Raw genomic sequence first — 12,804 nt, forward strand, 5'->3', positions numbered from 1 at the left:
CCTCAGTTGTCGTAGGTGATAAAGGCGCTGCCTAGCCTTTTTGGTCTGGACCTGAATGTGGGCAGCCCATGTCAGGTCTGAGGAGATGTGGACACCAAGATACTTGAAGGACTGCACCCTCTCCACTGGAGCTCCATTGATGATGATGGGCTTGTAGTCTCTGTGCTGACCCCTTCTGAAGTCCACCACCAGCTCTTTGGTCTTGCTGACGTTCAGCTGGAGGTGATTGTCCTGGCACCATGATGCCAAATTCTTCACTTCATCCATGTAGGCCGCCTCATCGTTGTTGGAGATGGCACCCAACACCACTGTGTCGTCAGCAAACTTCACAATGGTGTTGGAGCCGTGGGTGGCCACACAGACTGAAGTGTAGAGGGAGTAGAGCAGTGGCGAGAGGACACATCCCTGAGGTGCTCCTGTGTTGATGGTGATGCTGTTGGAGAAGCACCTGCCCACCCTCACCGCCTGAGTTCTGCCAGTGAGGAAGTCCAACACCCATGCACACAGACGGCTGTTAAGTCCCAGATCCCTCAGCTTTGTGAACAGTCTGCAGGGCACTATTGTGTTAAAAGCTGAACTGTAATCAACAAACAGCATTCGCACATAGTTACCCTGTTTCTTGTCCACGTGGCTGAGAGTGGTGTGTAGGACGTGGGCGATGGCATCCTCTGTGGATCTGTTGGATCTGTAGGCGAACTGCAGCGGATCTGTGGTGTCTGGGATGGAGGAGGAGATGATGTTCTTCAGCAGCCTCTCAAACACCTTCGTTACTACCGAGGTCAGTGCAACTGGCCGGTAATCGTTCAGGGATGAGGGTTTGCTGTTCTTGGGCACAGGGATGATGGTGGATCTTTTGAAGCATGCGGGGACCACAGACTTCACCAGGGACTCGTTGAAGATGTAAGTGAACACACCTGCTAGCTGGTCAGCACAGCAGCGCAGCAGACGGCCGGTGATGACCCGTCTGGCCCCGCCGCTTTCCTTGTGTTCACTCTCCTCAATGCCGCTCGGACGTCATGCTCTGCGATGCTGGTCACCGGTCTCTCGCTGATGACGTCACTGTCCTCGGTAGTCAGGCGGTAGATAGCATTAGCCGCCTGGCTAACCTCGAAACGGGCGTAGAACTGATTCAGCTCGTTGGTGAATGATCCGACCAGAGTCGGCGTTGATCGGCGCAGTGTCCCTGGCTTTGTAGTCCGTAATGGTGCGTAGTTTATTTGGGTTCCTTTAATCAAAAACATCTCCAGAAGTGAATTCGTGTGTGGTTCTGTAAAATAACAGAAATTACAATTAGCAAACAATTAAAGTAAACCAAACTGGTCTAAATAATACAGAAAGGGTTGAACAGAAAATCTAATTCGAAAATGACTAAACACCACCCCCTGGTGGACACAAATGGGCTGCTGCACAGGGATAGACTCCATCTTTACTTTGGGCAGCTCAGTTCACAAGGGTGGCGCCATTTTGGTCAATCAGCGTGAATATACAGTGTCTCGTGGCTACACAAACCGCTGGAAAACTCTATAAAAGTATCACACAATGTACATACCAATTATATGATAAGTTACAACCATAGAGCAAACAAATACAAGGCACTTACTTATTATTCACGCACACGCACGACACATGTTCAGTACAACAGCCCAGCTCCACCAGCGCAATCACGGTGAACCAGCACAAACACAAACAAAGGATGGGAGGAATGTACCATCTTAGCAGTGGTTAGAGGGGGTCCGTGGAACAGTCCATATACACAAATCACAGGGGTTTTATACAATGAAGACAAAGAATCAAGCAAGAAAGAGGAGTCAGCTGAGACAGAGGAATATTTGCAGTAATGTGAGGAAACATTGATCTGGTCTTTTGTCCTTCCCAGTGACAGACGATGCATGAATCTCTCATGTGCCTCAGAGAAAGACAATCTACCACAGTCCAAGCACATACACCAGGTCCCATACTCCTTCAGTTGCTTTTCTACTCGAGTACTGAAAGCATTATACACCATGTATTCTGCTTGTTTTATGCTTTTTAACGTTCACATACCAATAGAAACATCAGAGACCAAGTTGGGGTTCAGTAACTTGCCCAAGGACACCTTGGTAAGAACTCCAGACTAGAGCACACAGAGATTAAACCAACAACCATCCTATTAGCAGATGACCTGCTCTACAGCCAACTGTAGAGCAAACAAGGAGGGTCAACAAGAGAGGGGAAAAAAATGGATTGAATGCAGCTGTAGGCATATGTGGGTGTGTTGATTCTTACTGCCGTACATCCAGTAAAGTCGCTACGGACAGTTTATGACATCCTGAGACTGGTAGAGAAGACTTAAAGGTGACACAAGATTAATCATAGAAGCACAAAAAGGATATAATTTCTTGATAAAGACACAATAGATGATCATCGTTCATGACACAAATGTGCTCCCATTTGAGGTGTATGGAACAAGTGGGTGTTTCTCCTGCTGTTGATGTAAGATCCTGGTACTGATGTGACTGTGTATGAGCACCAAGTCCCCTTCAGAGGACTCTGTCCATTCCAACAGAACATCCCAAGTAAACAGGGGGACTATGAGATAAAAACATGGGCAGTACACTGCAAAAACAGCTATACTTGAAACAAGCCAAATATTCTTAAATCTGACAAAATTTTCTTGGTTTGAGGAAAAAAATCTGCCAATGGGGTAAGCAAACGTTGCTTGACTAGAATTCTTCAAACTAGCAACTTAATCTAACTGCCATATGTCTTTTAACTAGACCAAATTGACGAAAATGTATGCTCAATTGAAGAAAGTGTGACTTATTATAAGGAAAGACACTTTGATATTTAGAAAATCTGTACCTAAAATGAGTATTATGCTTTCTTGAACAAGCTGTTTTCAAGAATTATTTGCTTACTTTAAGATTCTACACCTTAATTGAGATTTTTCACATTAAAAAAAATACTATAGGACAAATTTTCTTAAAACTGAATTGTTTCTTTCTTGATTGAGCTAAGTATAAGAATTATGTCTCGACTCTGAGAACAATAATCAGCAAAAATTCCTGAGAATAAGACACCATTTCTTCAAAAAACTGACCGACTACTGAAAATAAGGGAATTCATCTTAAATTAAGACAGCAAAAGCACTCTTAGTTTTTGCGCTTTTATTGACACAGCAATAGGAGAATCATGTCTAAAATTACCTACATTTCAGCAGGGTACTGTGTAACATGGCCAATATAAGAAGTGCATATTCCAGATACTTTTAACATGAATAATAACAGTATAACATACTCATGGCTGGTATCAAAAATAAATTTTGCTGAAGCTTAAAACAATCACTATTTCAAATCCTATATTACGTAACTTTTTAGAAGAACAAGTTTAACAACCACGCAAACAAACATGTGTTTTACATTTGTACAACTTTTCTAGAGAAAAAAAACAACCTCACTGACTAACACTGAGTCTGATAAACAAGGCAGATGGAGTCTGTCATCTGAGAGACTCACTCAATGAATGACTTCCACTCACCAAGCGCCTTCCTGTAAGAGGGGGTTGAATCTCGGTCATGGATGAAGTCCTTGAGTATTTCAGTTTGCAAGACAGACAGCAGCGTGGAAATGCACTTTGGATATGTGAGGTGGAGGGCATAGTAATATGCCATCAGATAGAGCAATCCCTCATTAAGATCCTTCCAGTCAAAGGTGCTCACCGGTGTGGTTCCAACAGCTATCATGCAGTTGCCTTCAGAGACAAGCAGAACTGGACAAGCCAGGGGTCGCTGAAGTCTGGCTCCCGGGAATGACATTGTGAGCGCCCCCCTCATCCGCACGTTCCTGACGATGGAATCCTTGAGGACCAGCGTGGAGAGAGGAGGTGCCACCGGGGGCTGCTGGCCATCTGAGACGCCCGCACCGCGGCACCGGGGGCGTTCAGATGGAGATGCGCCAGCCGGAACACGTGAGTGACCCCCAGGTAGCCGCGCTGTGGGTCCTCTTCTCCGAGGAGCCGGGGTAAAGCACAGCTCTCCGCGGTGAGTTTGCACCCGCCGCGGCTCAGGGGGCATAGTGATGGAGATGGCGCAGACCTCAGCAACACAGTGGGATGGCGAGGGCTAGTGGCCAGAGGAGGAAAGTCCATAGGATCCAGGACATTGAATTTATTCTCCAGTACTACCGCGCCGGAGGGGTGAGGGTGTGAGAGACGGATCCTCCTGGCCCCTGCAGCCACCGCGCGTCTCAACCACGGTCCATGGCGCTGGTTGGAGTGGAGCTGACCAGAGTCTTGGGTCTGGCCCCTAGCTGAAACCAGGAGTTCTGGTTTCAAACGTGGATATCCTTTGTTCCAGCTCGATTACTTTTTGGCTCAGGTTGATGCAGCTTTCACAACTGGATGTTGAGGTAAGTGGTGCCATTCCGAAATCTCGTACCGGCGACAGCGTCAAAAACAAAAACAAACAGCGTCAAAAACAAAAACAGAAACTGCCACTTTAGCTTACGTTAGCTAGTTGCGGCAGTTGCTAGCATGCAACTATCCTTCACAACACTTTGCAGCTCCTTTACTGTTGGTGGGATCCCTGATGGAAGAAACAACTTCTCCATTTGGTCATCAGTGATTACATGGAGCTCCATCTCGTTCAACCTAGAATAAAATGTAAATCGGCAGAGTTAAGTTAGATTAAGTAGGGCCAACTTAGTCATTTTCTGCTGCTTCAATTTCAAAACTAGTAGTTTAATTCAATACAATCATCCATCAAAACCTATTCAAAATGCATAGTCTACATACTGATCAGCTGAATTTAAGTTGAGGGATCTTCCAACAACTAAAAAGAACACAACATTAATAACAATCTCCAAAGTAAAAAATTTACACACACAAATTGTTAAAGACAAATTTGAATTAATACTAAAAATTTTAAAGGTGAGGTTCACATATAAAACAATGAAACTCTTTATTAGAAAAAAAGGGGATAAACCCTATTTTCTGTGCTGATATGGTGACAGATCATGACATGAAATAACACTATTTGTGTATTTATGTACTGTATATATCTTCCCATATTTGAAAAGATGTCCTTTTAATCTACACAAGGTCATCTCTGTATCCAAACACCATTGGGTGTTAAACATAGAAATTATGAAAGACTTATGTCAGATTAAACACGTATTACTATATTACTTCCTGAATGTACCTTTGTCTTGAAGATCGTTCTACAGAAACATTAACATCGTGACTGAGCATGGGGCTCATTGATACACCGAACAAGTTTAACTGGAAACTCGCATCATCCCTCTATGTGAGCTTTGCCTGCGCTAAATTCACAGGGCTTTGACAGCATATGTTTAAGAAGGAGTGTAAAGTCAAACCGTGAGTCTGACTTACAGCAAGACTGTCTGATCAATCAATCAATCAATCTTTATTTATAAAGCACTTTTCATACAGAAAAAATGTAGCACAAAGTGCTTTACATAGTTAAAAGCAGCCCACCCCACCCTCCAACTCACTCCCCACACTCTCAATACACATATATCCCCCCACCCCCACCCACACACACATACACACACGCGCACACTTAAAGAGTAAAAATTGGGCTGGGCTCGCATGAGCCAAGTGAGGAAACATTATAACAGAGAGCCGTCTGCACCGGGAGCCGGTCACAGACCGCAGCCTCCGGGCTGGGCACACAGCAAAGGAGCCCCCCAACCAGGCTGAGAGGACCCCAGAGACCCAGCAGCCACGGTCAATAACAGCCCCGGTGCAGAGAGCGCCCTCCGAGGAAACACTGGAGATATGACGCAATACGATGTATACAGGGTAAAATGATAAAATAAATAAGAACAGGATACAATATAAATATAAATATAAATAGAGTAAGAAGATTAAAAAATGAATAAGAATAAAATCAAGAAATATTAGGTAAATCCTAAATTAATAATAGAATAACAGGATAGAATAAATAAGCATAAAAAATAAATAAACGCTAAGTAAAAGCTAAATTAAAAAGGTGGGTCTTGAGCCTGTTCTTAAAAACATGTACGTTCTCTGCGGCCCTGAGCTCCTCCGGCAGGCTGTTCCACAGACGAGGACCATACCACTGAAAAGCTGCCTCTCCGTGAGTATGTGTCCTGACTTTAGGGACAATCAAAAGGCCAGTACCAGAGGACCTCAGGGTCCGCGAGGGTTCGTATGGTAAAAGCAGATCTGAGAGATAAGAAGGCCCAAGACCATTAAGACATTTAAAAACCAATAAAAGAACTTTAAAATCGATCCTGAAACACACGGGGAGCCAGTGCAGCGATTCTAAAACCGGTGTAATGTGGGCCCACCCTCTGGTCTTCGTCAGCACACGAGCTGCCGAGTTTTGCAAGAGTTGTAAAGTTGAAATATTCTTCTTAGGAAGACCAGAGAGCAGGGCATTACAGTAATCAATGTGACTGGTAATAAAAGCATGCATCAGCATCTCCGTGTTGGCCCGAGAGAGAATAGGGCGGACTCTGGCTATATTTTTTAGATGATAAAATCCAATTTTGGTTACATGTTTAACATGTGGGATAAAACCAAGCTCAGAGTCAAAAATAACACCCAGGTTTTTCACTTGTAGCGAAGGACAGAGTGAAAATGCCTCTAATTTAGACAAGAGTTTCTCTCTCTGAGCCTCAGGACCGACAATTAAAACTTCAGTTTTGTCCTGGTTAAGCTGTAAAAAGTTTTCTGCCATCCAAGATCTTATATCCAAGATACAGTTAAAAAGGGCATCCATTGGTCTGGTGTCATCAGGAGACACGGAGATGTACAGCTGCGTGTCATCAGCGTAACTGTGGAAGTTCACTCCATGCCTCCTGATGACACTGCCGAGAGGCAACATATACAAATTAAAAAGTACAGGGCCTAGAACCGACCCTTGAGGCACACCTCATGTCATTCTATGGATCTTAGAGGAGCATGTATCCATACTCACCATAAAAGATCTGTCAGAGAGATAGGAAGTGAACCAGTTGTGTACAGCACCAGAGAGGCCCACCATGTGTTTCAGTCTGTTTAAAAGAATAGCGTGGTCTACTGTATCAAAGGCTGCGCTTAGATCCAGTAGCACCAGGACTGAGAGCTTTTGGGCGTCCCAGTTACATCTAAGATCATTTAAAACCTTTAGGAGAGCAGTCTCTGTGCTGTGGTTCACCCTAAATCCAGACTGGAATATCTCCAGGATCTGTCTATCATTGAGAAAATCAGTAATCTGAGTAAAAACAAGTTTTTCTAAGATTTTACTTAAAAATGGTAAGTTGGATACAGGTCTGTAGTTATTAAAATCATTACAATCCAAATTGCTCTTCTTCAGAAGGGGCCTCACCACCGCCGTTTTAAAGGCAGCAGGGAAGGCACCCAACTGAAGAGAGCAATTCATCATGTATAAAAGCTCAGCCTCAAAAAATCCATAAAGTGTTTTAAAGAGTGAAGAAGGGATTGGATCTAAAAGACATGTGGTGGGTCTCACTGTGGAGAAAACTTTCTGAAGGTTCTCAGCATTAACCAGGACAAAGCTGTCCAGTGTCTCCTCAGGTACAATCGAGCCCTCAGATGTGTTTACAATCATATCGCGATTAGATAAAATATCAGATCTGATGGCGTTGATCTTTCCCCTGAAGTGGTCTGCAAACTGCTCACAGAGCGAGTCTGTGGGGGTTCTTTTGGAGCTTTTAAAATCAGGGTTAAATAAATGATCTATGGTGAAAAAGAGGACCTTGGGATTATTTTTGTTAATACTGATTATTTTGGCGAAGTATGAATTTCTTGACTTCCTTAATGTATTATTGTACATTTTAAGTTGCTCGGAAAATATTTGATGGTTGATATTATTTTTATTTTTCCTCCATCTCCTTTCTGCTGCCCTGCAATTTCTTTTGAGTTTTTTGACTTCTTCGTTTCTCCAGGGTGATGCATGTTTTACGTTAATCTTTTTGGTGGTGAGTGGAGCAACGGAGTCAAGGCTTTTCTTCAGTTTGCTGTTAAAATAACTAAAAATCAAATCGCAGGGTGCAGGTAAAATCACAGGGGGGCATTTGACTAAAACCCTGGTAAAATTTGCAGCCACTTCAGAGGTTAGATAGCGCCTCCTCACAGTTCGCACCGAGGTCTTCCGCTGAATAAAACCGGTGATGTTAAAAAACACACAGTAGTGGTCAGAGACAGCCAAGTCAACAACAGAGGACACGCTGGTGGACAGCCCATGGGTGATGACCAGGTCCAGAGTGTGTCCTCTGTTGTGAGTCGGCTGCGTGACGTGCTGGATAAAATCCAAACAGTGAAGAATGTTTAAGAATTCTTTTGATGCAGGGTCAGAAGGATTATCTATGTGCAGGTTAAAATCACCGGTTAAAATTATCATATTATATTTTGAATGTATGTTTGTTAAAAATTCTGAGAATTCCTTGAATCATGGCTGCACCAGGTCATTCCCGATGAGAATGCTTCCGTGGAAGGCTTCCACACTGTTCGGGCGGACAGGGACAGCATCGCTAGCGGTAAGCGTAAAGGAGGGGGGCTTGCTGTTTTAGTTAACAACCGGTGGTGTAACCCTGCCAACATAACAATCAAAGAAAGGATTTGTTGCCCGGACACTGAACTGTGTGCTGTTGGACTCAGGCCGTATTATTTACCCAGGGAATTCTCTCACGTCATCTTGGTGGCTGTTTATGTTCCCCCCTCTGCTAACCCCACAGCTGCATGTGACACTATCCACTCTGCCATAGCTCGGCTACAGACTCAGCACCCGAGTGCCTTTATTGTGATCTCGGGTGACTTCAACCATGTATCACTGGACAATACACTACCAACATTCAAACAATATGTGGACTGTCCCACCAGGGGAGAGAAAACTTTAGACTTACTGTATGCTAACGTCAAGGATGCATACAGCTCCTCCTCCCTCCCCCCACTTGGTAGGTCAGATCATAACCTGATTCACCTCACCCCCCGCTATGTGCCAATTGTGAGGAGGGAACCTGTGACCACCAGGACTGTTAGGAGGTGGTCAGAGGAGGCAATAGCGGAACTACAGGGCTGTTTCGAGGTGACCGACTGGGAAACACTCTGTGAGCCTCACGCCGAGGACATCAATGGGCTTACTGAGTGTATCACAGGCTACATAACTTTCTGCACCGACTCCATTGTTCCAGCTCAGACTGTTCATTGTTACCCAAATAACAAGCCGTGGGTGACTAAGGACATCAAAGCCCTCCTCAACAACAAGAAGAGGGCTTTCAGAGGGGGCAACAAAGAGGAGGTGAGGAAGATCCAGGTGTTACTAAAGGACAAGATCAGAGAGGCTAAGGACAATTACAGGAGGAAGCTGGAGTGGAAACTCCAGCAGAACAGCATGAGAGAGGTGTGGAGGGGCATGAAGACCATCACTGGATTCAGGCCAACCAACAGCAGGGGAGCTGAGGGAGGTGAGAATAGAGCCGACGAGTTGAATCTGTTTTTCAATAGATTCGACACCACAGTGTCTGCTCCCACCCCCACAACCTCACCTGTAGTCAGCCTGGAATCCAGAGCCACACCACTGTGCCAGCCTCTCTCTTCACATGTTGCCTCCTGTGAGATTCCTGACACCCCTCCCCCACCCATCACCTTCACTCAATACCAGGTTGAGATGCAAATGAGGAGACTTCACTCAGGCAAGTCTGCTGGACCAGACAGAGTGAGTCCCCTTGTCCTCAAGACCTGTGCCCCCCAGCTGTGTGGAGTCTTTCATAAACTGTTTATGCTGAGTCTGAGTCTGCAGAGGGTCCCGGTGATGTGGAAGACATCATGCCTCGTCCCTGTACCAAAGACGCCTCGTCCCAGTGGCCCCCAGGATTACAGGCCCGTGGCACTGACCTCCCACATCATGAAGACCCTGGAAAGGCTCATCCTGGACCAGCTGCGACCCATAGTAAGACCACATCTGGATCCCCTTCAGTTCGCTTATCAGCCTCGTCTCGGAACAGAGGACGCCATCATCTACCTGCTCAATCGTGTCTACACCCATCTGGACCAGCCGGCGAGCACTGTGAGGGTCATGTTTTTTGACTTTTCCAGTGCTTTCAACACCATCAGGCCGACCCTCCTGGGTGATAAGTTAGCAGCGATGCAGGTGGATGCTTCTCTGGTGTCCTGGATTGTTGATTACCTGACAGGAAGACCACAATATGTACGTCTCCCACAGTGTGTGTCTGACAAGGTGATTAGCAACACAGGGGCACCACAGGGGACTGTCCTCTCCCCCTTCCTCTTCACCCTCTACACCACAGACTTCAGCCACTGCACAGAGACCTGCCATCTTCAGAAGTTTTCTGATGACTCTGCGGTGGTTGGATGCATCAGCAGGGATGATGAGACAGAGTACCGGGCTGTGGTCGACTCCTTTGTCACGTGGTGTGAGCAGAATCATCTGCAGCTTAACGTGGCAAAGACCAAGGAACTGATCGTGGACTTCAGGAAGACCAGGAAACACTTGACCCCTGTTTCAATCCAGGGGGTCAGTGTTGACATTGTGGAGGACTATAAATACCTTGGAGTACACATTGACAATAAACTGGACTGGGCTAAAAACACCACAGCACTTTACAGGAAGGGCCAGAGTCGTCTCTATTTTTTGAGGCGACTGAGGTCCTTCAACATCTGCCAGAAAATGCTGAGGATTTTCTATGAGTCTGTTGTGGCCAGTGCGATCCTCTATGCTGTTGCATGCTGGGGGAGCAGGCTGAGGGTCGCAGATGCCAACAGACTTAATAAACTGATCCGTAAGGCCAGCAATGTTGTGGGGATGGAGCTGGACTCCCTCAAGGTGGTGTCGGAGAGGCGGATGCTGTCCAAGATAAAGACAATGTTGGATAACACCTCCCACCCACTCCATGACATGTTGGTCAGTCACAGGAGCTCGTTCAGTGAGAGACTGAGATTACCGAAAAGCACCACTGAACGACACAGGAAATCATTCCTGCCTGTGGCCATCTCCCTGTACAACGCATCCACTTAACACACTGTTTGCTGCTACAACTACACATGTTTCTTTTCCAAATATTTATTTATAAGTGACTTATGTATGTATGTATGTATATATATGTATATATTGTACTATTCTTAGTTAGCGTATTGTCTGTCTTGTCTTAATGTTGGTTTAAAATGGAGCACTGTAACAAAAAATAATTTCCCCCAGGGATCAATAAAGTATTCTGATTCTGATTCTGATTCTGATAAAAGCAGCGCTGTCTTTAGGTGGTCTATAAATTGTGACAGATAAAACTGGAGGGCTGCTGAAAACAATAGCATGGAATTCAAAAGTGGTAAAATGATCAAATAAAATTTGTTTGGAGGTGAGTGTGTTGTTGGCTAAAGATGCAGTCCCACCACCTCTCTTACCACTTCTAATAGAAAAAGAGAAACTAAAATTTGGTGGGGAGGCCTCAGTGAGAACAACTGGTGCATCCGAGCCCAGCCATGTTTCAGTTAAAAATAAACAGTCAAGTTTATTATCTAAAATTAAATCATTAATAATAAAAGACTTGTTCGACAGAGAGCGTACATTTAAAAGTGCCATACTGATTGAGACGGGTGGATTATTGACAATAGAGTTGGATGGATGTTGATATTTTTGAAGAGGCCGGAGGTTATTAATGTTTTTGGAGTTACTGGATTTATGATAATTCTGTTGCTCTCTGTTTGTGATTATGACGGGTATTGTGTTGACTGTGGGAGAGAAAGGTCCTAGTCCAGAGTTTTGTGTATTACTGTTAAAAGTGGAACAAATATAGGAGCTGGGACCAGGGGAACATCAGTCAGTGGCAGACAGTGGCGATGTGCGGGAGTGCTGTACGCCAAATGCCAAATTGGCGGACAGCAAACGGCGTCCCCAGGCGTTGAGGTGGAGCCCGTCTGCCCCAAAAAGATGCCTCCTCTCCCAGAAGGCATCAAAGTTGTTAATAAAACCCACGCCGTGGGAGATACAGGCAGAGGAAAGCCAGGTGTTAAGGCTGAGCAGCCGGCTGAAACGGCCTATCCCTCTGCCACAGGTGGGGGTGGGCCCAGAGATAAAAGCACTCACCTGCAACTGACCAAGGAGGCTGAAGAGTTCGAGGAAGTCCAACTTCAGCAGCTCAGATTGCTGTTTGGGGATGTCATTGGTGCCGATGTGGATGATGAGCTGGTTAACCTGTGGGTGGGATGCCAGAATGTTGGGAATTCTGTCCACTATGTCAACAACAGTGGCTCCCGGGAACGACAGCGTGAGCGCCCCCCTCATCTGCACGTTCCTGACGATGGAATCCCCGAGGACCAGCGTGGAGAGAGGAGGTGCCACCGAGGGCTGTTGGCCATCTGAGACGCCCGCGCCGCGACACCGGGGGTGTTCAGATGGAGATGCGCCAGCCGGACTGCGTGAGTGACTCCCAGGTAGCCGCGCCGTGGGTCCTCTTCTCCGAGGAGCCGGGGTAAAGCACAGCTCTCCGCGGTGAGTTTGCACCACAGCGTCGGGTTGCCCGCCGCGGCTCCGGGGGCGTAGTGGTGGAGATGGCGCAGACCTCAGCGACACAGCGGGATGGCGAGGGCTAGCGGTCAGAGGAGGAAAGTCCACAGGATCCAGGACATTGAATTTAATCTCCAATACTACCGCACCGGAGGGGTGAGGGTGCGAGAGACGGATCCTCCTGCCCCCTCTGCAGCCACCACGCGTCTCAACCATGGTCCATGGCGCTGGTTGGAGTGGAGTGGAGCTGACCAGAGCCTTGGGTCTGGCCCCTAGCTGAAACCAGGAGTTCTCGTCCTTGGCAGAAGCACCAGCGA

Source organism: Astatotilapia calliptera, chromosome 3 (assembly GCF_964374335.1).
Source record: "Astatotilapia calliptera chromosome 3, fAstCal68.1, whole genome shotgun sequence".
NCBI lineage: Eukaryota > Metazoa > Chordata > Actinopteri > Cichliformes > Cichlidae > Astatotilapia > Astatotilapia calliptera.